This window comes from Anas platyrhynchos, chromosome 3, assembly GCF_047663525.1.
Source record: "Anas platyrhynchos isolate ZD024472 breed Pekin duck chromosome 3, IASCAAS_PekinDuck_T2T, whole genome shotgun sequence".
Taxonomy (NCBI): Eukaryota; Metazoa; Chordata; class Aves; order Anseriformes; family Anatidae; genus Anas; species Anas platyrhynchos.
The window spans coordinates 53,605,439-53,630,848 of record NC_092589.1 but is presented as its reverse complement, the minus strand read 5'-3'; the positions used below and the strand labels follow the sequence as shown (position 1 = coordinate 53,630,848).

The 25,410-nt window shown below is 39.1% G+C and overlaps 1 protein-coding gene across 2 annotated transcripts in view; it reads right to left on the bottom strand.

Moving 5' to 3' along the window:
• Nucleotides 1-25,410, bottom strand: part of PLEKHG1 (pleckstrin homology and RhoGEF domain containing G1) — a 198,749-nt gene that overhangs the window by 150,127 nt on the left and 23,212 nt on the right. The window contains exon 1 of one of the 2 annotated variants that reach the window (XM_038176592.2): nucleotides 8,903-9,099. The exons of the other annotated variant lie outside the window; for it this stretch is intronic. The gene's annotated coding sequence lies outside the window, so the exon portion shown is untranslated. Of the gene's footprint in view, nucleotides 1-8,902; nucleotides 9,100-25,410 lie in introns of those variants that run through there. 2 annotated transcript variants of the gene reach the window in all.

Sequence of the window (25,410 nt, the reverse complement as noted above, 5' to 3'; positions counted from 1 at the left end):
GTTTGTATTGTAGAGTCTGTGACAAATCCATCAAGGCTCCAGAAGAAACCATTCAAATGAATGAAAAATGAACACTAACACTGAAGAAAAAGATTTAGTTCAATGACTATTTTTATTCAAACAATATACCGTAATACCAGAAATGTCAATTAGGAGGACCTGTGGGGTTTGATGTTTAGCTTCTTTGTGTCTTGTTACAGATTTCAGCAGGACTGAATGGACAACAGTTGCCTGCTACTGAGTTAAAACTATGGGGAATATTCATGTTTCAACACAGAGAGAGAGAGACAGACTATTCTAAAAGGCAATTCATTTCTTACCACTGTCAAAAAAGCACACAGAGAAGTTGGCATCCACTTAGGTACCTTACTTAGATGTTTATTGACCTGAATATCTACTCTGTCAGAGCAAACTATTCTGACGAAGCCTTTTGAACACCTACTTGTGTTTTTGGTTTGCAGACCACACAAATTTCCCAGAATAAGGAGAACCTCCATTACATTTTAACTTATAAAACATCTGCAGTCCATATGAGAAGAAGTGTATCCCAGAGGAACAGAAAATTATAGTATTCTTAATGTGTGGATAAGAAGCAACTGGCGTTTAAGGTAATTAAATTTTGGCACTGATGAATTTCAACCCACTGTGTGCATTAATTAATCCACACAGTGCTCCTGAGAAAGAAATGCAGAAAGGTCTGAGATTCAGGGCTTACCTGTAGGTGAAAATCAATGCATAACAGGATAGGGAGGCAATTTTAAATGGAAAGTTATTTTGGAATACTTCTGTGAGTGGACATTTCTATTCTGGACTGTGTGATTTTTTCTGGTTTGCTTAGTCCAAACGTAAAGCAGCTTGATCTCGTTCAGAAAAAGGCAAAGACCAAAAAATAAAAATACTGTTCTATTCAAGATAGGACCATCCAAAAGCCCCCAAACCAGTTACTCATTCTATCTATAGACAAGCCTCAAAATCTAATTTTACATGGACCCAGACATCTGTGGTCCTTCAGTACTTGCATATTTTTCACATCTGACAAGCGTATTGGTATAATTCTGATCACGCTGCCTCTAAAAGGATACAGTAGAAATAGCACTATGCCAAAAAGTGATGAGGATGAATGCAAGTATGGCTCAGCATCTGTGCATGCAAAGGCTAAAACAGGCTAGCTTTCCTCAGGTCTAGATGACTTGCGTGTGTGTGGAAAGGTTTATAAAATCATAATGAATAAGAAACAATTGTTCATTATTTCTCACCACATAAACAAATGAATTTATCAAATGGCAAGTTTAGAAACAGATAAAAACAAAAGGAACATTTTCCACCCAACAAGAAATTGAGCTGCGTGACTCACCACTACATGAAGTTTGGATGCCAAAAGTATTAACAGGTCCAAAATTGTATTGGGCAAGCCAATGGAAGAAAGGTCTGTCGAGGATAACCAAACAATGGCCCTAATGTAATATCAAGGGAAGGAAATGCCTGTAGCACTGATTGCTAGAAGAAAGGGAAGAGAAAAGGATCATTGCTCTGTTAAGTTCTTTCTCTAAGCTGTGGCTACTGGCTGTTGTCTGAGGCTGTCTAATGGGATGATCTACCAGTGTGGTACTTAAGTTGGTGTTTTTATGAGTTTCCAGTGACTTCATCTGTGTTTTAATAGATTTCAACAACACAATACATCAAAAAAAGTAATGGTAACCTATTACACACAATACAGAGCACCAGAGACAATTCTGGATCTTGTTTTGAACCTGACCCTCTTATGTTTGCTCTTTACAGTAGCAAGTACGATGACCCAGGTTCTATGACTTCTATGTTCTCTAGCTAAGGAGTTCTGCAGCAGCACAGAAGGGATGGTGAGGACTACCAGCATGACATCAGAAGGCCTCTTCTTATAAATAAGTCAATTCCTTCCATGCCCTATATTTATTAATCTCTTGATAAAATAACCCAAATGAGTGAATGATTTCTTTATGAGAGCCTTGACATTTCGATCACATTTCATTAATTTAATGTTATGGTCATTGTTTCAAAGGCTGTATACTGAGAATGAATTTGCCTTGTAACCATTTGGATCTGAAACTTGACTGAAATACACAACGAAGTCTTTATGGCCTCTCTGGGCTCTGCCAATTCAACAACAACAACAAAAAATGACAAGAAGCTTCTCTTCTGTTCTCTCTATTTCCATATTTCACTGTGATTTTTTGACTTGATAATGCATTTTACAGATTAAAAGTCTCTCCAACCTATTTTTGTTCCCAGTGCTATTAATGTAGGCAGTAAAAAGAGGTTTTCAGTTAAGACGGACAGATTTATTCTGCCTAATTTTGACGACCTCATAGAAACGACGGGATCAAAAGTTCAGTTTGACCTTTTTATGGTATCATTTATGTTTACTCATGAAAGAAGAGACAATGCAAAATAAACTGCAGTGAAAAATAGAAAACAGTTCAGAAGAGAGAACACGTAATGAGGAAATGAAGACTAAAGTCACCCAATTGTGCTGGGCTATTTTCTATGGGCCAGTGGAGAGCTTGCCATCTCTACTAGAGAATGCAAGGTTCCACTTAAAAAAAAAAAAAAAAAGAAAAAGACAAACAAAAAACATCACATGGGAAATCACAAATTCAAATTGCACGAAAAATATAAATTCATACTAAAAACATACTAATTACATCAATAAAATCAAAATGATAAGATGTGCAGTGGACCACACTTGTTGCCAAAACCAAAATTGTTTTTAAAGCTAGCTTTATATAAAGCAAGCAACTGAAAGATGATTTCTGAATCTATTCCTACATTAAAAATAAATTCATATTTTGAAGAAAAAAAGAACACAAAATTGTAAAGGGAATAAAAACACACCTAAAGACATCCTAACTTCTACAAAAAAAAAATCAAGAATAAAAATATTGCGCGATAAGCTATTAGTTAACATTTTAATAACGTTATATGTTGTAAATGCTATATCATTTAAATGTTACTTAATGCTTCATATATATCCTCCAGCAGTCAAATTGTATGAGATATTAAAATGCCAACACAAAAACAGATTCCACTGAACCGGTCTACATAAAGCACCTCTATGGAAATCCAAAAACTTTCAACAGAGGAATGGTATGAATGGTTTCTAATACAGTCTGCTAACCACTTGTGGAGTTTTCAGCAATACAAATTAACCTACAAGTGTAGCTGTAGCAGAACATTTAAGGAATCAAAATTTGTTTATTTGCTAATCATAGACAAATAAAGAAGAGTACTTTTCTACCAAAATATGGTAAACATATAAATTTCAGGAATGACATACCAGAGTGTCATGCACTTGTTGAAAGACTAAAAAAGATGCAAATAATGCAGAGAAATTGTGCTGGGCTGAAATAATCAGCTTGCAATACTATTCAGGGGTTCAGATACTATATAAAAAAATTTTAGAAGCTATTTATAAATAAGTATGAATATATTTTTTAAAAATCAAGGAATAGTAGAGTTAAAGTAAGACTTTTTTTCACAAAATACTAAAGGCTTGTTAAAAATAATGAGAGTCACGGGAACAAAACTGGGAGAGGTGGAAGGTTCTTGGTTTTCTCAGAAAGTAAAGCTTACATAATCACATTTCCCACTGTGAAACATTTTGGGGTCTTCTGGCATATTTCAACCAAAGTTAAATGTAGAATAAAAGTCTCAAAGACTTAAAATATCTAATAAAATACTTTTATATATTTTAGTATAACTTTTAGTTGTACTAAAATAACTAATAAACTTACAAGCTTTATTAAATTAGAGATTGGGAAGGGGTAAAATAAATACTTCCACAACAGTAAAGGCATGTAGGAGTAAGCTTTTCTAGGTTCCCATCCAGGTCTCCTGTTCAACACTTACCTGGCTGCAAACCAGCCAAGGAATATAACCAACCCCAACAACCTAAACTTGAGGATGCGAGCCCTTCTCTGGGACATTGAAAACCACAGACCAGTTCCCTCCTCTACTTGTGACCACTTGAAGATCTGCTTCTCACTTTCAAGAAAAGGTTCAGATCGTGAAAGTCTGGGACACGCAGAGACCTGAATTTTCAGCCTAAATCTAAAGTAGAAAAAGCAACCAGGGCCTAGGGGAGGGGACAAGGCTGGGGTCCCTCTCACGGGCATGTTCTAGGAGGGAGGATTCAGCAATCTGCTACAGCCTGGGGAGGCCTCATCTTGGAAAACTTGAGGGGACGGCATTTCTGAGGAGATGTGAGCCAGAACCCCTGCAGTAGGGAGAGAAACACGAACTCTCATCCCAGGACAAAAAGGCTATTAGACAAACAGGCAGTCCTTCTGACAGACTTTTTAAAGCCAGACTTTCTATTCCTCCCCTCTTTCTCTCTTCTAACCCTTTGTAAAATAAAATATCCAGCAGTGAAGATCTCATTCTACGCTGAACACAGCAACCCTCCTTCATCTTCCCCTCACAGCCTGTACCACACAGTGCAATCTGAGATGGCTCTGCTGGAGTTTTTGTGCCTGATAAACACAATGATGAATACATTTACATACAAAGCCATATGAACAACAGTGCTCTGTGAAATACACTACTCCAACAAGAGATGCCAAAATCTTTGTCCCATTGTTTCTTCATTCAATGAAGAAATACAGAGAAGACAAAAAGAAGCAGCATTAATTTATGCCTCTGCTTCACACCCACCCCCATATCTCAGTGGGATTTCTGGAAATAATGCAAGGCCTCTCCAGTGTTTAAGATGCAGCCTCTCCAAATGCAACAGCAGATCTCTACAGTCAAAAAGCAGAAAAAAAAATGCATAAATGGAAACTAATTTGTTTCACCTAAAAGAACACTTTCTGTATCTGTATTTGCATACACACCTTTGCAGATAGTACTACAAGCATGGTCAGATGTATTCTGCTGTTACTATGAGAAAAGTAGACATCATTTGTCTAAACTGTTATTTATTGTTCAGCGAATGAATTGTTTTAGGGCATGCATCAAGAAAATATACCTACATTTTCCAAATGTTTTTGAGTACAAGCATGTCTAAGATATTATAAGAAAAAAACATTTTTGTCAACATATTTTTCCGTTTACTCATCAGCTTCTTGATTTTTCTGTGGAATAGCAAAACAAAGCCATGCTATGTTCTCAGCATGGCTATTTTCATAGTGGAACAAGTTTCAGACTAGTGACTTGGTGCTCTTCCCCTATTAAAAACATAAAAATACAAAACTGGTCCCTTGCCCTTCCTTCAAAAGACTAGAAAACAGAATTTCCAGAGATATTCCCAGTACCTCTGCAAGCAAAGAAACAACATCAGAAGTCTAATGAACATCATGGAGGAAAGGAGAGATAATGAAAGCAATGCCTGTGTTTATTTTACACTGTATATGCACTCGGCTGTCACTGACTTCAATGCAAATTCCATTTCTATAACATCTACAGTATGAGACTGGTGGTGTGGGAGCCATACACTAACGTATAAAATTAGACAGGCAAACGACCAAGAGTCTCCTTGGAAGCTGCTGCGGTGTGGGATGGCAACATAGACTCCTTTTGCCTAATCTGCCTTATTAGGACTTTTCCCATATCCTCTTCTCTCATTCATTTAAATAAATGAAAGCAATAGGAAAGCAATAGGTCCCCTAGCTACAGTAAACACAGGTGGACAAAACAGATTAAAACTTCACTTCTGATGACCTTATATTCAAAAAAGATAAAAAAGCTCACGCTGGGACTTGGAGTGGTGTTTGAGAACACAGCTTGCTTTCACTGCTTACTTGTCTGACCTTTGTACAGAATACCAAAAACTATCAATACAATATGCAGAAATTATGTCAGCCCTTTGATATGGAGGGTGAGGGATGGCTCATTTTGGATATTTATTTTAATGATATCACAATCACACATTGTGTGGTTTGAATTAAATAGATTCTTTTGAGCTTAAAAAACCCCATTGATCTTTCAAAATATTCTTTTATTTTTGTCTGGCACTCGACTGTGCTTCCTAGCACTGCTGCCATTTAAATGACTTCACAGTTGATGCAATAAACACATGCAAAGATATAAACACCTCATGTTTATTTTTAAGCAAATAAGAATTAAAAACCAGTTCCTGGAAAGTGCAATGGCAACTGAAAAGTGGCACATGCAAGATCATTATGAATCAAACTGATAGGGAGTCAGACCCATGAAAAGGAGCCATTTTCCTGAAAATAATTGCATCTCCAAAAAAAACAAATTTCCAGTTTATGCCTCTGACCACAATAACAAAGAATGAGACACAAATGTCTGTAGCTTTCATGCACTGAACTGAACAGCCACTGACTCCAATGTGAATTCCACTTCCACATGCTTTACAGGTTGAGACAGATGCTGTAGGAGTCAGTATAACCTATTATTAATGAAAGCTATATTAAAAAAAAAATACGTTCATAAAATATCTTAAAATTTGTTACTTTAAACGGTCACCTCAAAACTAAATTAAATGTTTCATTCTGATTTTAAGCTTCCGTTATACTTAACTGGTTTATCATCCCCATCTTCAAGTGAATGAAAATAAGATCGACACTTAAAGAAGATTTTTGGTTTGAAACTGAATGTAAAAAATAAATAGAAAATAATTGATTCATGTAGAAATTTTATTTTTCTCTTTTCCTTCTCTCCAAGCCCCCAACACATCCAGTTTCAAGATCTTATTGTAATAGAGTTGCATTGACTGAAACAAAGCTGCTTTTCAATGTGATGACCCAGATGAACTATTTTAAATTCTTGAGTTTTATTTATTTTAAATTAATTGAGGAGAAAGGCTATTCTCATTTTCCATTTAGGATTTTCAAACTGGCTCAAATGAATCCAGCACCTATCTCCCAGTACTTTTCCTTACACCTCTGAAGTATACCAGACTGCTTGCCATGTACAGTGATACCGAAAATCATGGACAGGACCACAGCTGGTGCCCAAGACAACATGTTATAAACAACTGGAGAAAAAGAGCATTGCTAGAAGGATGAGGTGACTCGGTCTTTTCAGGGTAGCAGCTTTAGCATTCTGCATGGTTATGAATCAGGAAGGAATAAGAGAGCACTGTCACGTCCTGTTTTCTCTAACTGCTTTTCAGCAAGGAAGAGCTTGAACATAGCCTAGATATATTTTTAGCACTGTGTACTTGCAAGTGATCAATAAGAAAGGACACTGATAAAGATCTACAAGTACTAAATATCATAAAAACATTAAAAACATTGTCAGAAACACGTCAAGGGCATGGGTAGTCCCCAAATTTTCCTAGTGTCCTTGATTTACTATCAGGTCCAGTCACCAATGCTCCAAATGAAGAGAATGAATTAGTTCAGGACATCCTTGTTCTAAAAGTAACAAAGAGAGATGAAGGAGGCAGATCGCTAGTACTTGCTGAATCAACACACAAAGAGATAAGGACATAGGCTAGTCCCACAATATAAAAGAAGCTGAAACAGACACTTTGCTTTAGCAGGCAGTCTCTTCAAAAGCATAGGAAAATCTACCATAATTGATACCTGGCTGTTTTATAACAAATGGGCTGTCCTAACAGCAGGTTTATTTAATATTTGCCCTACTCGCACTTGGGGAACTTATATATTTACTTTGATTTCTCTTGATGGACTCACAGATCTGTATGTTCTTAGATGGCGCAAGTTTCTGAGGGTAAAACTTACCTTTAACGTATATGCTTCTGTTGTATTTACTGTGATCTGTAAGTATATAAATGGCTACAGCTTGGAGATAAGAGATTTTTTCCCTATCACGTGTTAGCCTACTTCCAGAAAGTGTAATGAAAAATAATAATATTTCCTAACAATAATAATGGTAATAACATTTAATTCAACTATAACTGTCCTTTTTTTCCAGAACTAGTCTGACAACAGCAGCTCTTAATTTAGACCAAGCTGCACTCTGCACATGTGGATAAGCCAGTTACTATGGCAGCAAAACACCTGGGATAAATTGCTGGGCTGCTGAAAAAACAGTTTTGCTACTGACTTCAAGAGGACATTGTTTAGGCTTCTACCACACAGAACAACAGAAAATGAGCTTTTGTTAAGTAGTCTGGCCTGTCTGCTCTTTGGTGGATGTCTTCCCTGTTAAATTTGTCACTTGACATGAGAAAAATCTAGCCTTATTCTTGCCAAATCAGAAAAGACAAGACCCAGTACCTTTAGACCACGTTTCCTTTAAAAGAAGATAATGTGTTTACCATCTCTTTCTTTTATCTTGCTTAGTCTTCATCACCTTGGCTTATCTCCCACGCAACCTCATATTTACAAGTTCAGTTGTTAACACTGAAAATAGTGCAAAGTATTCTCATCATCACACAGAGAATTTCACATGTGCTTTTTCACAATGTATTTTCCTTTGACCAGGAACAAGGACATATGGACTTAAATCCTCTGGCACTCCACTGATATAAAAATACACTGTCCCACTTCAAAAACAGTTCAGTAAATTTTCTGAATGAGTTTCACACAAACAAAAGCGTGTGTTCCAGATGTAAAACCCAGATGCACAAGTCATCTCTCACTGATGAGAATGTAATGCTAGCCAGAGCCTAAACCTCAGGGAGCAGACCTGTACTGTGTAAAACATGGACAAATAATACAGGATTACAGTAACAATATCATTGCTAGAATAATACTGACTACTTATGCCAGACACACATGCACACACACACACACACAAAAATAAAAAAAATAAAAAATAAATCCAACTTGAATGTTTGTGAATCACCTAAACCCTGAGCAGCTATTAAGGCTCGTAAGGCTCAGCCATCTTTCTACTGTTGATAAACACATTGTTTCTAGTTATGAAATAGCTAAAGATATGTTTTTCTTAGTGAGGTAAATGCAAAAAAGCAGAATCCTTTCACGTAACATACCTGGTCTCTGCATTCTGAGCTCCCATGCACCCAACAGGTAATCCTTCCAAAAAGCCATGAACCATCAGTACAGCTAAGTGTCTGTTTCTTATACATCAAAACTTCAACTCTACCCAACTGGTGTCACAGAGAAAACTCCCGTTAACTCCTTGGAGTCAAGTTGCTCAAAGTCAGCAAGTCACTTTAGGAAACTCTGCTGCAGGTGAAGGTGGCCAAGCTGTTGCTGAAGAGTTGAGTTAAGGCAATGATGACATGGACAGCTGCCCCAAATTGGATAATCTGAAGGTTATTAGCTGCCCAGGTATCGCCCAGTGGGCATACTGGCCTGTAGAACCCATCACCGCTTTGGCTACCCACTCTTAAATCTTTATAGTGGGCACAATAGACACAGAAATTTTATTAATAAAATAGGTGTTAAAGGGCAATAAGCACACAGCTATTTCATCTTTTTTCTTTCTTTGTCGTTCACAGCTATTATAGTCCTTTCTGCATGTTAGTAATGATTATTTCTATCTTTTGGCAATTTAGAAGGAAAAAAAAGAAGAAAAAAGGGATATAATTTTTCATTTTTATCATGCTTTACAGTATTGTGGCTGTAGGGAAGAGGAACTCTACAACTGGCCTAACCAAGTTATTCCTCATTTTATTTATTTATTTTTGTCAAGTGTTCATCACCTTTCTCATTTTTGTGAGCTTTCCATTAATGGCTGTTCCTCAAGCAGCACAGCACCAATCATGTTGGAGTTGGACTCAATGATCTTCATGGGTCTCATCCAACTCGGGATATTTCGTGATTCTATGTGCAAATCTATCCCATAGATTGACTAATAATGACCTTTAATTGAGTTGAGCATTTGGGATTAATAGTTGCAGAACATGCGCAAAATGCACATAATACCTGGGTAGGTGTGAAATACCAAGAAACAAAATATAAATTCTCATAATCGTACTCTGTAACTTCTAGTTAGACAGCTTGCAGGCTCATTGAGTAGCAGAAGAAAATAATTTGTTGAAATAGGGGTGACAAGGGAAAGATCACCATCTCACTGCTTTATGAGGACAACAGAAAGAAAGGACAGCCGTATGATGGGAGTCTTAAAGCCACAATTAGCACAGAGCCTAATACAATGTAATACAATTTAAAAAAAAAAAAAAAAAAAGTAACTTATGCTACTGCTTTGGATATATTCCAACAACTTCACAATAAAAAAAAAAAATACAAAAGCTTATGCCAATCTTCATTTGCAGTTACACAAGCTTACATATTTTTCCTAGAATACTAATCTCCGTTTTATTTATTCATGTTAGAGCGATTTAAAAAATTCCTCCTCGGCCATGCCTCATCATGTCATAATTATTCATTTTCATGAAGGCTTCTTAACAGCCTCTGGTTACAACACCATGACATTTTCTAATAAATTATAAAGTGAAAGGATAATTTAGTCTCCATAACCAATTAATCTTTGGCTTCTTAGCAAAACTTAGCTCCAAAAATAATGCGTGCAGTAGTGTATGCAGAGCTGGACTCCAGTAATCAGCTCACCTCACATTTCCCAGGAATAGTCAACAGATCTAAATGCTCTCCAGCTCCAAGCAGGACAAGCCTTAAAATACTTGAAAACTGAGTATGAGAATTAGCTTCTTTGAACTCTCTGTTCTTCTTCAATGAGAAAGCAAACCAAGGAATGCATTTGCATCTGGAAATGGAGATGAAGGATCCTAATGAACGTGCCTCAGGCTTGCTGTAGAGCGGAATCTCATGCATTTTCTACAGACCTTTTGCTAATGTCTGCTGAGATCAATGGAAATAGACCCTTGATTTCATGGCTACTGGTGTTCATGCTAAGGACAGGAGGCACGATCTTATACAAATAGCAGGAGCAACCAATGTAAACTTTTGGACTAATTGCAGTACAGTAATCAAGCTGATGGCTTTTTAATTGTAGATGTATAAGCACCAAAAGTAAATATTCTTATAGAAAATCCATTTTTGCAGAGCTTAGTCTAATTTGAATCAACCTTTTATAAGAGCAACTGTTTTGAGTTCATTTAAACTCAGGTGTCTGCAATATCTACAAACATGAGTTCTGTCTTACACACACAAGGTCAGTGAGATGTTTTAGGTGTCAAGGGGGAAAGTTCTCACATTTCTGGAATGGTGGAAGGAAGATTTATAAAGTTTTTACTGGCCTGAAGGAAAGAAAGAAAGCAGAAACATCTGCCAGAGTCATAAGTGGATTGTTGGCTAAATTCATTCAGCGGGGGAGTCTGAAATAGATCATCTCTGCCTTGAGCAGTAGGCGTTAGTGGAGTCATCAAAAATAATTACTACAGAAGAGTCCAGGACATACCTATAGGGAATAAAACTAATCTGACAATGTAAAATAATTCCACAAAATATGGATAGAGAAGTCAGCAGTTCTTGCACTCCTGGGCTCACACAATGTACTAAGCTCTTATAAAACACGAGCAGAAATACTTTTCATTTGAATCTGGAATTATACTTATGAACTAAGAACATTAGAAAAGGGAAAATCACAGACATCAGAGGTGGCTACAGATACACCTATGGTCACACCACTCAGAACATCTGTGGTAAAACATTTACTCAAAGATACAAGCATGGATTTCAAACACTGATATTGCTTGGGATGTTTCTCATTTGTTCTAGAAACTCACCTGTGCTAAGACTAGCAAATGCAAGGGGGGAAAGGGTTTAAACTGTTGAATAGCAGTGAGTTGTACACATTTAAACAACTCTCCCCTTTTTAGCTTTTGAACCAAATCAAAAAGAGGATCTGCAGCTCCCAAGATGAACTATCACATGTGTGGTTGTGCTAGCCACTTGGCACTATCCTATAAACAACATACAGAACACCATAGGAACAATGACGTGACCATTTCCCACAACAGTTCTTTCTTTCTCCTTGTAAACAAACCCAAGGCAGCACATACTCTTAAGAGCCATGGCCTCTCCTCAGGAGCTCACATGAAAGCATTTTGACTGTGTTTTGCATTAGCTTATTTCCAATGCCAAACAGCCTCCAGATTCCCAAAGCACATACCGTAAAATCCTCTTCTGGAAGCAGAGCAAGCAGGGTCACATGCCACTAGAGATTCGCCCACGTGCATGGATGCTGTTGGACAAAAGCAGACCCTCAAGCTGTCTCTAGGGGCAAAGATGACTCCTCCCTGCTGTATGATTGATGGCAAGGCCTCCTAAAGATGTATTTTGCTGAGGAACACTGAAAAGGTACTGTATTATTTCAAGGGTACACTCTGTAAGTGCGCATTCAAGCAGTTTGAGCGTCTGGGAATGGCTGCAGTCATGGCCAGAGCTGCTGTTTTTTAATCTGGGTGTTAAAAGTCTGCCCTTCTGACTGCACTAACACGTTTCCACAGTTAAACATGTCAGGCCCCAGGTATGCGTAATCCTTCAGGGTTGTTGAAAATTGATTAATCCCATTTTAATGATGGTCAAACTCTCAAATGAAATATTATATGGAAATTATTTTAATTCTTTCCTTTATGAAGGAAAGAAAGGCTGCTCTTGGTTGCTACTACTGCAGGGAACTATTTTACCCTGAAAATGACCGGTAATGGTAGTTAGACTTATATAAAGGGAGTATGAAAGGTATTCAGAACTATGGTTCTTAGCCTCTACCTCCATTGTCCTTACATGAGACCGCTACAAATATATCTACAAACACAACCAGCATGCAAAATAAATAAAAAATGCCACAAGCTCAGCCTATAATTTTTGCAAGATAAAGCATTTGTGGCAATTATACCAGTTTATGTTCTGTTTTTCCTTGTCTGATTTTTGCAAAATTTTCCATGTTGGCTTTCTTCTTTGAACAGTAGTAGCTTTCCATGGAGAAAGAGTATCTTCTGTGAGATTTTAGGTCACATACAATACACATAGGCGACTTTACACACTCTCGTGCCCCAAGATGCCTCCAACAGAAAATATTGAGAACTCAGATTTGCTGTCAATATGTCACTAGCTGTTCCTTCCTAACCTACTTTTCTCTAAAATGTCTAGGTTCAAAAACTGTTACGTACTGAGCTACTAGGGATCATTTGAACTGAATCAGATGACGGGAAAAAATGTATTTTTTAAATTATCCCAACGTGTTCAAAGGAGTAATAACCACTCATTTCCAGCAACTTGTGCGAAGAAAGTGGGAAAGAGTTTGGAAGCAGGTAGCAATGAGCAACTGGAGCTCATGACAGAGAGGATAACTTTTAAATAAGTTCAACTGCATCCAAAACAGACACCTTCCTTTTAATTTTAGTGTATTATAGCAACTGAGGGAGAAGAAAGAGGCAGCACAAATGATTCAAGCCTTGGTTTTGTAATTTCTCTGTCAAGCAGAGCATTATGAAGCACTGGAAGTCCCAATGCTATGTTGTATAAATTACATGTGCTCCAGACCTCACATATGTTCACAGACAAAGCAAGAAGGTAACTACATAAGCACTGAATAATTCTATAGAGCCTGGTGCTATGCCATAATTTAGCTTTTGAAGGAAAGTAAGGAACAATTTTAAGTCAAAAATCTTTTTAATCATGTAGTCCAACGTCTCCCAACTGGGTCTTCAGACATACAACACCATACAGTCCAAAATATAAAATAAAATAAAATAAAATAAAATAAAATAAAATAAAATAAAATAAAATAAAATAAAATAAAATAAAATAAAATAAAATAAAATAAAATAATAGTAAACCCTCTTTTCTTGTTAAAATATTAACTGTCTTCCCTTCACTGTGGTTTAAACTGCTTAATTTTCCATTTTGTGTTTAGTGTGGTTTTCCTGTAGGTACCAAAAAGGAGTCATGTCTATTTGAAATACAGATCTCAAGCCTGTAGAGTTACCAAGGTCTGATGACTTCCTTATACATCTGACTTCCTCAGATATTATTTCAAAGAGATGTTGGGTTATGCCTCCACAAAACAATACATCACTGTGTGTGAAATGAGGACAGCTCTGAGCAGAGTAGTTTTTGATAGAGAAAGTATGTAAAAGTAGCTTTAGTTCAAGTCCCTGAGGGAGTACAGCCATGCCAGCCCGGCATGACTCTTAGCTTAATGTCCCCAGCTACTTAGCACAGCCTCTTTGCAGGGGCAGATTGTTATTCCAGTGAGGAGCTGTCATTTCTGCACATGACACACAGAAGTCTGTCATACACTACTGGCTTGGCAGGAAACTAGAGCTGTAAAAGCACACTTTCTTTAACTTATTTACAGCCTGTTTTATTAACTTAGTAAAGCAGGAGTTTAAAGTGCAAAACAAGCACTAAGCTACTGCCCATCCAGACTCTCTTTAGGAAAATAACCATACAAGAAGTTTCACACATGGTACAACAGAACTTGCCATCTGAGAGGAAGCTGGGAAGAAAACAGTTAAGTTTATGTCTTTCTAGCTTATGCTACATTTTGGTTTCTGATTCTAATGTGACTCTCACCTAAGACCAGGTCCACGGGAAAAGGTCCATCCATTTTGATAAGAACAAGATTTGAAACTGTTGTGGTGAGAATATGACAAAAAGTTACCAAATTGTTTTAAGAGCTGTCAGATTCATTTCTCTTCTGGCTTGAGCTGCAGTTTGGGGGTGGAGATGAGAGAAGAAAAATAGCTCATGTAATTGAGCTTTTCAGAATATAACTTAAAACTATGTCCTGCCTACTCACAGCAGCCGGGTAGGACAAGCTTTCAATGCCCCACAGAAAAAGGAGTAGGCATGATCAGGAAGCTAGAAGGCATCCTGACTTAGCAAGAAAAGTTGTTTTGGCTCAGTCAAAGAGGAGAGAAAGAAGAAAACTGGTTGACCAGGTCCAGAGAAATGCCCAACAGCTGAAGGATGGAAAAAGACTGCCCCCTGACACCATAAAAGTTAAAAATAACAAACAAACAAGGATTTGAGAGAGAGAAAAGGCTAAATCACAAACAGTAAACATCTCTAGCAAGAGGAGGCCTCAAAGACAAGTCTCTTCATCAGAGTACTAGCAGATACAAACAACGGGGAGAACCAGGTGCAGGCAGGTAGAAATCAAGAGCAGACTAGATTGTGTAGTCTGTTTCAGACACATGGACATTGTCTGCAGGGAAATAATAATAATAACAATAATAACAATAACAATAATAATAATAATAAAGTCAAAATTCAGAGAATAGAGAGTAGCCCATGGAGGCTGGGGAGGAAAAGGTCAATTCATTTAGTTTGTGTTAATCTCTGCCAATCGCAGCTATGAAGGGACAGATATTTTTCCCTCTGATTTCAGCTTTCAGGTCTCAGTCTTCTATTCTTCCTTATTGAAGGCTAGCTCCAAACAGAAAACCATTACAAAATAATCTATGTCTGATCAGAGCATCAGTGTAAACATACAAATGCTTCTATGATAGCAAACCAGCAAGGTGGTATGAAAAGCTATTCTACGCATGTCTGATAAGAAAACAAAACAAAAACAAACAAACAAACAAAACCAGATGCCTGTAACTCATTACATAAAACTGAGAATCAAATGCCATATGTCTGAGCTGAGCTTCCTTCTACAAGGGATGGCTGAAAGCTTGCTTTGCAAGCTAAAACTGAAACTTTATGGCATGGTTCAACTGAAGAAGTGAATCTGGAGATGCCCAACTACAGGGGGATCTTTCTTCACTTAATAGGGAGCAAAGGCTGCTATGAGCTGGTCAGAATACTCTTCCTCCCAACAAACCAAGAGAAAAAAGTATATGAAAAGAGTGCAAGCTGCAGAGGGACTTTTATACATTATAAAAGGTAACTTCAGAAGGTTAGATCAATAAACCTGAAATACATCAATAAGCCACATTACATTTTATCAGCCCTTACCCAAACAATACTACTTCATTTGGATAGTTTGCCATCAAAGGGCAATAGTTTAATTGCATTGCATAAACAGGAACCCAATTAAATTCACCTCAGCAGTGCACAGATACTGTTCAAATAACTCTTCCAAGCAACATAAATGGTCTTAAAAAGGCTCTCTGTGATCATAAAGGAGATTCTTAGGTCACCATCAAAGAAATGCAAGGTGAAAGACATAACCCTTTAACAACAAAGTCTGTGTTTTTGCCCTCCAAAATGCAATTGCATTGCTTGCAATACTTTGGCATGTTCTCAATGTTTTTTTCTCCTGGCAGTACAGTGAGATTGGGCTACAGGAAGAAGAGCACTGTGTTAACACCACTGTGTCTTAAGGACTATTTTTATTGTTCCTGATTTATTTCTGACCTCCTGATTTTTGTTGTTGTTGTTTCTTTTTTTTTTTCTCCTTGACCTTTTACATAAAGACAAGGAAAGCAGTACATTTCATCTGCCAGTTCAGTGCATTTTCTTTTCTTCACTCTCAGAATTATAGGGTTTTAAGTGAACGTCAGCTATTGTGCCTGAAGGCTTTCACTTCACAGAAAGAGTATACCTGGCCACTTCTTTCCTCACTGGTAATAGCTTTTGTTAGGTAAGGGAATGTTTACCAAGTAAAAACAGTATAGCTCCTCATAGTTTTGCTGAATGACAAGTTTTTAAAAGTCAGTTTGCCCTGGGAGTCATAATCAGTGACGTGTAGTCAGGTATTTTCTTTGTGCTATTAGCTTGTTTACCAAACCTGCATATTTGCTATCATGGTTCCTCTGAACCAAGATAATGAAAAGCACACAGGCAACTTCCTAAATGTGGATCAGCATATCACTGTGTGCTCAGGAACTGCTGTTCTGTTTCCCCCTTCCCTCACCACTGATTTACTCCATGGCTCTTAAGTTTATGGTCCCAAGGTTATTGCAGGTACTTCAGTACTAAATATACCCATCTTCTGAACCTGAGATCAAAAAACAAACAAACAAAAACAAACAAACAAGAAATCAACCAAAAAACATTTATATTTGAGAACCTCATCACTATATTAGCATCAGGGCTATGATAGCATCCTTGCATTTAGGGAAGCTGAGAACATGTCACCCTCCTCTCTCTGTCCTCTTGTTCTCACAATTCCCTGAACTGTCAGCCTGTAACTCAGCCCCTCTCCCCTCTCACATCCCCACTCCTCCTAACCCTTATCTTACATCTAGAGCTTCTGGGATGACAGGATCACCACTGGAGTCAAAGGTAGGACATGAAGCTGAGGTGGGTGTTGCACAGGATCCATAAGTTCACATCCCATCAGCCTCAAAGAAGGCTGCTGCCTCGGGGAAGACTGAAAGCTGGACAGCCCATGGTACAATATTTTCCTTTCTGTTCCCTTTCCATTCTAACAGACCACTGGAACTCCCTGCCTCAGCTGTCACTGCTGCATCCATGGCCTCCTTTCTGGCAGCTGTTTCTCTCTACAGCCAGTGAAGGTAACAGAGGAGGAATTTTATTCCCATGATCCTACTACAAAGTGGGACCAGCAGGAGCACCAGCCTGACACAGGGAGCTCTTCTTTGTGGTTAGCAGTTGTTCCTGGGACACCATATCCCAGGTACCTGGCACTTAGGGGCCTTGAAGCTAAACAAAGAAGAGGGAAGACAGGTCCTAGGTGCAGGAGGCTTGCCATTGGTGCCCAAGTTCCTCCCTAGGACCCCATGGATTCCTCATTAGGACACAGGATACCCCAGCACCAAGCAGGGGACAGCAAGGGGTTTGTGTGGTTCTTGGATGAGAGGCAGCGAGGGCTCTAGAGCCCAAGGAGAACTTCCCTGGCTTCACTGTCCCTAGCTGATTTATAGTATGGGCATCAGTATTCACAGCGATAGTCCTAGCATCTTCCTGTCTGCACTTTGCCCACGTCTTGCTGACCAGACTGAAGGCAGATCCAGCAGGCAACCAACTCCACCTGACAGCAGTAGCATGGCTGAGGCCTTATCTGATGCAAGGCCACTTCTCTTGTTTGAATGGTAACAGAGGAGCCAAGTAGGTGATTCAGAGCCTCTTCTCGTGCACAACAAATGACCTGTAGCCTGTTAATTGTAAGAGAAAGGATGTCTTACTCCATCTTAGTTAGTCTGTGACAAAAATGACTGGAAGGTTTCTTCTTCTCTTATCTTAAGCTGCAAGCAGCTTATTCCAGCCTGAAGCTTGCAGTGTGTAAATGTGTGCAAACCATTAGGACCTCCTGTCAAAATGATAATATTTCCAGTCAGTCTTTAGAAACAGCAGCTATGATTCTCCAGTTTCCACAATTGTGACAACAGAAAGTAAAGGCCCAGTTAAATTAACTTAGCTGGTATCTACAGACTAACAAAAAATGCCTTAGAACTAATTTGAATGTCTCCAATTTTCCCCATGTATTCAAAATATAAAAAGTGTTTTTCTTTACCCAAAACAAGTCATCAAATTCTCAAAATTACAATTCTGTCCAACAGTTAATTCTCTCTGTCATATGGACTTTAAACATTAGGACTTTTATTTTTGTCATTGAGGAATGTACTTTAAAATATTTCCCACTACATTTCTATTTGCAGAGGGACTGTTGATTCAGTTGTTCTATTCATACCCCATGTGCTGGTACTGAAATGTCTCTTGCAGTCACATCCAAACAGAGAAACTGTGTCCATTTAACAATAGTAAAAATAGTGCAAGATGTTCCCATCTTCCCCAAGTATAGTACTGGTACAAAAATTCCATATAACAGTATAGTTAAGGACATAAAAAAAGCAACAGTGGACCATGAATAGCATTTAGCGCAACCTTCTGTGTCTGACAGCAGCCAGCAATGAATGCCAAAGAGGAATAAAGGAGCATGGTATGCTCATACTGACACTCTGCAAGATTTCCTACCCTGTTTCCAGGGATATGTTCATGACAGACTACAGGAACCACGGTGGCTATCTTTGAGCCTGTTAACCCTCAACAGGTTTTTCATCTGTGAACCTTCAGTCTGTTCCTGAAGCTCTGAGTACTTCTAGACCCTGCAACAGGCTGCTGCCAAGGTTCCCACAGTTTAAATACCCAGCCTGGGAAGAAGTACCTCCCTCTGTTTGTTTTGAACCTGCCGCCTGGTGGTTTCATGGCACACTCACCTGCTTTGGTAATGGAAGCAACAGAAAAAAGAAAAAAAAAAAAAAACAAAAACACTTTCATACTGACTTTTCCCTTCTGACTCTGCCTTGTACTGGCATCTGACCATCTGACTGGCACCTTTTTCTTCCACACTACAAAACCATAGCCTACTGATTCTGCTAAAGAAGTTCCACAGGGAAGGGAATGGGCACCTTTTTTTCAATACTGCACTTGAAAATAAGATGAGTTAATTACTTCACCAGTAAAAAGCACATTTCCCAGGTTTAAAGTACTAGCAAGTTAGTGCCAGCTACTTTACATTAATTGCTTATTTACATGCCACTTCTCTGTAGTTAATACCAGGTACATTACCCTTCAGGGAGAGTGAATCATCACCGAAACAGAGATAAAATTTATCATGTAGCACGAACACATACCCAGGCAGGTACTGAGTACCTGACACCCACGCCACAAACTCGTATCTTACTTTGCCTGCCAAATACTCAGTCCTTGTTCAATTGAAAGGGCCTCACTTGGAGCTGGTGTGGCATGGTTTGGTCAAACAGGCCCCTGACATTCCCCTCCAAACCACTTCAGCCTCTGCTGTCTTCTGTACCCTGAGCTGTATCGTCAGCACGCAGACTAGCAGGCAGCCCCTTCCTCCCACCAGTTGCAGCCCAAATCCCTGTCCTCCTCTGCCTGCAGGCTGCCAGAGCCCTGCTTCTCCCCTCCATCCCGAAGCACACCATACTGAAAGACCACAGGCTCCTGCCAGCTGCTATAAACTATGGAAATGCCAGAGCCTAAGCAAAGGTCTTATCATTTATGGCTGGTTTGTCGTCACTTCAGCTGTCACAGCCTGGCACTGGCAAAATGGAAGTGCCACATGTTCACATTCTCCTTCTGCCACTACCTTCTCTCTTCCATGGGAGGCTGACAATTGGACAGTCACCTACAACATTACAGAAAAAGAGCACTGATGAATGAAACACAAATGTTGACAGGAGGCCAAGGTCAACTAATGCTATGAAATTCCTGGTCAGAGATAAACCTCAATGATTTCTGGGCCCCTCGCTACAAGAAGGACATCGAGGTGCTTGAGCGGGTCCAAAGAAGGGCGACGAAGCTGGTGAGGGGCCTGGAGAGCAAGTCCTACGAGGAGCGGCTGAAGGAGCTGGGCTTGTTCAGCCTGGAGAAAAGGAGGCTCAGGGGCGACCTTATTGCTCTCTACAGATACCTTAAAGGAGGCTGTAGTGAGGTGGGGGTTGGCCTGTTCTCCCATGTGCCTGGTGACAGGACGAGGGGGAATGGGCTAAAGTTGTGCCAGGGGAGTTTTAGGTTAGATGTTAGGAAGAACTTCTTTACTGAAAGGGTTGTGAGGCACTGGAACAGGCTGCCCAGGGAGGTGGTGGAGTCGCCATCCCTGGAAGTCTTCAAAAGACGTTTAGATGTAGAGCTTAGGGATATGGTTTAGTGGGGACTGTTAGTGTTAGGTTAGAGGTTGGACTCGATGATCTTGAGGTCTCTTCCAACCTAGAAATTCTGTGATTCTGTGATTTTTAAGCATGGTGCCTGACCGTTTAGTCAGAGTAAGGCAGTCCTCCCCCTTCCTTTTTCAGTCCTGATGAACCAAAAATTCAGTGCTTTCATCAATAAAATCCATCAGAAAGCATTTCCCTTGTTAATCCTAAATAAAGTGGACTTTAATAGTCATTCAAAGAGACAGGATTCCTCGTGTTGCTCTTTCATGTTTTCTGAGGTTGTAATAACCTCAATCAAGCAGGTCTTTCTTTAAACCTGTCTTTTTTTAAGGCTTTATTTTTCCCTAAATGATTTACTGCAACGATTATAGTTTTAAACTAGATTATCCAGCAGTGTTCAATCATGTGTCATGAGTCATTAAGCCACGTGGTAAATCTGGGCAAGCACTTCTGGCAGGAATACACCTGTGTGCAAATTTTAAATGGGGTCTCTTCAGTTCCCAGTTTATGAAACTGAGATATTTCCCATTAGAGCTTCACTGGCACAACATACCTTCTGGGTAGCTCAGTAGAAATCAGTGCTGTGCAGCTGTAAAGAAACAATGTGCTAAAGGCAACTTGTAACTTGAAAAATTATCAGCACAGATCAGCAGCTAATTAAGTTCTCACACCTTTCCCATTCTTAGTGTCAATACAGGATACCTCCTGCTAAGCCACTTGAGTCACACACTTGACTATAACAGAAACACAGGCAAGGAAGGGACTTTCAAGGATCGCATAGCCCAGGCTAAATATTTCAGTCTTTTCTAGGAAAGTTAGAGCCAGTCTATCCAACACGAATAATTTTTCTCAAGTAATTATGTAGGCTCTTTGGAAAAGCTGACATCACTACGGATCAATTGATCTGAGATAGTGGAGAAAGGAGAGGCAGTGAAGGAAATGGAAGAGGAATATCCTGCATTCGCCTCTAAGGCCACAAAAACAGCAGCGGGAAGGAAGAGTGTCACATGAAAGCATGTCTCTTCCAGACACAATCTATACAGATGACAAAAGAAATTTAAAATAAATGTTTATGCCACAGGAAACAACAGGAAAACAGGAACCGTCCTGCATAACATCAGGGAAGCAAATGCATGTTTCAGAAGAAGGCTGTAATTACAGCCTTTTAGTTATTTGAAGTCACCTTACCCTCATAATGATTCAGAAGCAGAAGAGAACAGTGCTGTCAGCGCAAGTGATGCAATGTATCTAGGTTTTTTCCCTCTTTGTGCCTTCTCTGTTTCTTCTTTAGAGTCTGCCAACAGCTGCCCAGGATGTCTACAAATAAAGTAGTGTTTCCTGGCCTCCTTATCCAAGTTGGGCCTTTTGAATTGCTTTCAGAGGCATAACTTAGATGTGCTTTAAGTGCCAACAGTCATAGCCATACCCCAAACTTTTGCTGCTTCTTAAATATTATCTTCTGACAGAAGTTTCTACTCCCACCATGCTCATGAATAGAATTTACTCCTCTATCATTAAATACCCTGCTGCATGCAACTACATTTGCTCTACATTACTTTATCAAAGTGCGTCTATGTTCTTTTTAACAGTCTTTCTCAACATAAGATATCTGAACAGGCTATTTATTTTAAATGCCTTCAAAATAATCATAGTGTTTTGTTTTGTTTTGTTTTTTGGATGATATTTTGTTTGTTTTTTAAATGGTATTTGAGCACTTGGAAAACACCTGGAGGCCTAAGTACTATCAAAATGAACTCAAACTAGGCATCTATGTCTAGACAACTTAAATGACAATGTATTGTTTCCTAAAAATTAAGCTTTTCTAAAAACCTACATCCAAAATATGTTTCTAAGGAATCTTTGTCCCTGATTGTTCACTTAAGCTTTAACCATGGGTTTTCATTTACAGGTCCCTCATACTAGCATGGAGTAGCTGGTGGGAACTGTGACAGCCTGAGGTGAGATGGTCCGGTAAGTTTGACCAATGCTACTCATGCCAAATTTATGGAAAAAAATGCAGTGCTAGGAAGTTAGTTGATATTTTTAGAACCAATTGAACCCTTTTTGATTGCCAGAAAAAAAAATGAAAATAATAATAATAATAAATCAGTATATTATGCTGCCACGGTCAATTCAAATTCAGATTTTTCTTAAAAAGGCTTTTCCGATGACCAGAACTAGTTCTCAGTAGGACCAAGGGGCACAAATGGCAACAAATGACCAAAAATGTGAAGAAAGGGACAGAAACCACTTTGATGTACCACATTTAATCTTTAGCCACTGAGCCAGTTTCTCTTCATCCAGTCACAAATGGTCTGAAGGCTGGCAGGAGGCAATGCTCCTTCTCCTGAAAATATACGAAGTGGGGTGTCACCCTCACACCCCTGGCATCTTGAGTCCCTGACAACTTATGATTTCCTCTTCTCAGTCCCCAGGGATGCCAAACAGGATGCAAGAGACTTGCTTTATGTAGTCAGTGACATCCCGAGCGTATACACCTGGAGCGTATACTGCTCTAAAAGTCAGACTGCTTCTGTCAGCACGTATTCAAAGTGAACAGATGAATCAATGTGTGTCAGTATTTTATCCATCATGGCAGGAAGCAGGAAATTCTGTCTCATAAGTAGATCTGTCAATATTTCCTGAAATGTTTGGCAATAATGAAATCTTGTACATGTTCTGGTTTTTCAGAGGCCACTGGTAATTTGTCCTTTGAACTAAAAAGAAGGCAAGAACTACACTGTCAGACTTTAAATAGATATTTTTATTTGTTCTTTGAAGGTTTTATTACACAGCCTCTCTCCTCTTTACCATCTGACTGATAGGAAATCAAAGGATGCTAAAATGAAAAACATCTGATTGAAGCAATTAATTGGCATCAATAACAGCAGCATATCATTACTAACAAAAGCAAGTCTGCAACAACCTAGGATCCTTAAATAGAACATCGAAGGAAAAAACAAAAAAAGGCACAACAACCACGGCTAAGACCCATGCTGGCTTAATGGGAGAAGGAAATGGCAAACTGACACTAGCTTTACTTCTTGTACTAATTTAACATATTTGCTCTTTGCCATTGGAACATTTTATTGTCTGTGATAATTGCATAACAACATTTCCATGGCAACAGGATGAGTGAGGTGGCTCTGGCCCTCATTTCTTTCTGCGTAAAGCTGCTGAGCTCCAATTTCAGTCAGTGCTGCAAAGCAACATGAAGTGTCATGGTGTTGACTGTCCTAAGTCTCTAGATAAGTCTTACATGACCATTGACAGAGGAATTGGGCTATGAAACCCTCACACAGAAGCCCAGAATCAAAACTGTGCATTGCTTGGAAGTGTTTTTCAGCTCCCTGGAATTTAAAAGGCTTAATACACAATCATAATAAATCAGTAATAAAAGCTTTGCAGTTAAGTCACTTTCCTTAGAAAACCAGGAAGAAATAAACAAAGTGGCCTTGGTCTTTGAAGTCTGAATAAAAACACCAACAGCAATCCCTCCAACCGTATTAAGTGGCCTTGGTATATTCACAGTCCAAGAATATCTGTTTGCTTAGCCTACATTATGTGAGACTTCCATGGGACAGGCAAATATGTGCCAGTCTGCTTGGCTGAGTTCATTACTAGACATAAGTGGCAACAGAAATGAAGGTAATCTTTAAAACCTTGTGGAAAAGGGAGAACAAAGAAAGAATATTATTCTTTGTCTTGCTACAGCATCACTTATTACACCACTTTTTCTGTCCTGCCACAGGAGATGGCAGGATGTCATGCTCTCTCCCCCTGCCTAATGATTTTCTCTGAATACATGCTCGGTCTGTCTCTTCAAACTTGGCAGTTGGCTGGCTCTCTCACTTCAGACAAGCTCTTGCCCTGGGTTTCTCTCCCTCTGAAAGAGGAAGGGCTGGGAAGGCAGCAGACAAAGCCAGGGCAGACCTCTGCCTCTGCTCTCCTGTCTGCAGGGGTGTGCGACAAAGGCAACAGCTGTACGAAAGGAAAAGGAAGAGAAAGGAGCTGAGGAAGGGGGGAGATAAGGAGAAGCTGTTGTGCAATAGATCACATTGAACAAACATGCAGGTGTGCGAGCAGCTAAGACAAAATGCTCAAAGGCAAGAGGACTAACAGGAGCAATCAGGGTAAAACTAGGCTGTGTGGAGTGTCATCTCTACACAAAGAGATCTAACTGAACAACTCCGTGTAAAAATAACAACCTGCCTTGCCAGCCACATTCTCCCTTTGGCCCCCAGCTGTTTCCACTTCCTTAACATATGTTGAACCAAGTAAAGTGTTTACTAATTTCCCATCCAGCTTTTTTTTTTTTTTTAAAAAAAAAAAAAAAAAAAAAAAGCCACTAGAGCATGCTCTGCCAAGACCGGAAGAAGGTGAAAAAGACCAAACAAGAAGAATAGTAGAAGATAACTACAGCATTTTAATCAGTGCATTTCTCTTGGGTTTCATGCAGGTCTTACTTAACTGCTTCGTTACCACAGCAGGCATCAGGGAGGACCTTCAGAGTTACTAGTTTGGTGGAGCTGAGTGGATGTCCATGGCAAAAAGTATCAGAGTGGGACCTCTTCACCCCGCAGAGGAACCAGTGTTACCCTTTGAGCAGCTAGCAATGACTGTAACAAAAAATAACTACAACATACCTGTCATTCACTCACTAGAAGAGGTGTCAGTCAGACAGGAAACCTCTTTTTTTTTTTTCCAATTTTTCTCTTTTTAGTAATAATAATCCATAATGAAACAACAGTCAAAAGTTGTTGGTATATTTGCTGTTCTCTATCACGCTTTTCATCAACTGTGCTGAAAGGTAATTCAGGCATGATTCCCTGACACTAGTCATTCTGCTTGGTCATGAATGCACGTCAATAATCCAAGAGTAATCCTAAACAGCTAATTCCCACCCACTGTTATCACATAAATAGTGAAACTGTAGATGTACTCATTCACCAAGGAGAGAAGGAAAGAACTGAGACCAAAGCCTTGTTGTTCATGTTCAAAAGCTCTGCTACTGAACA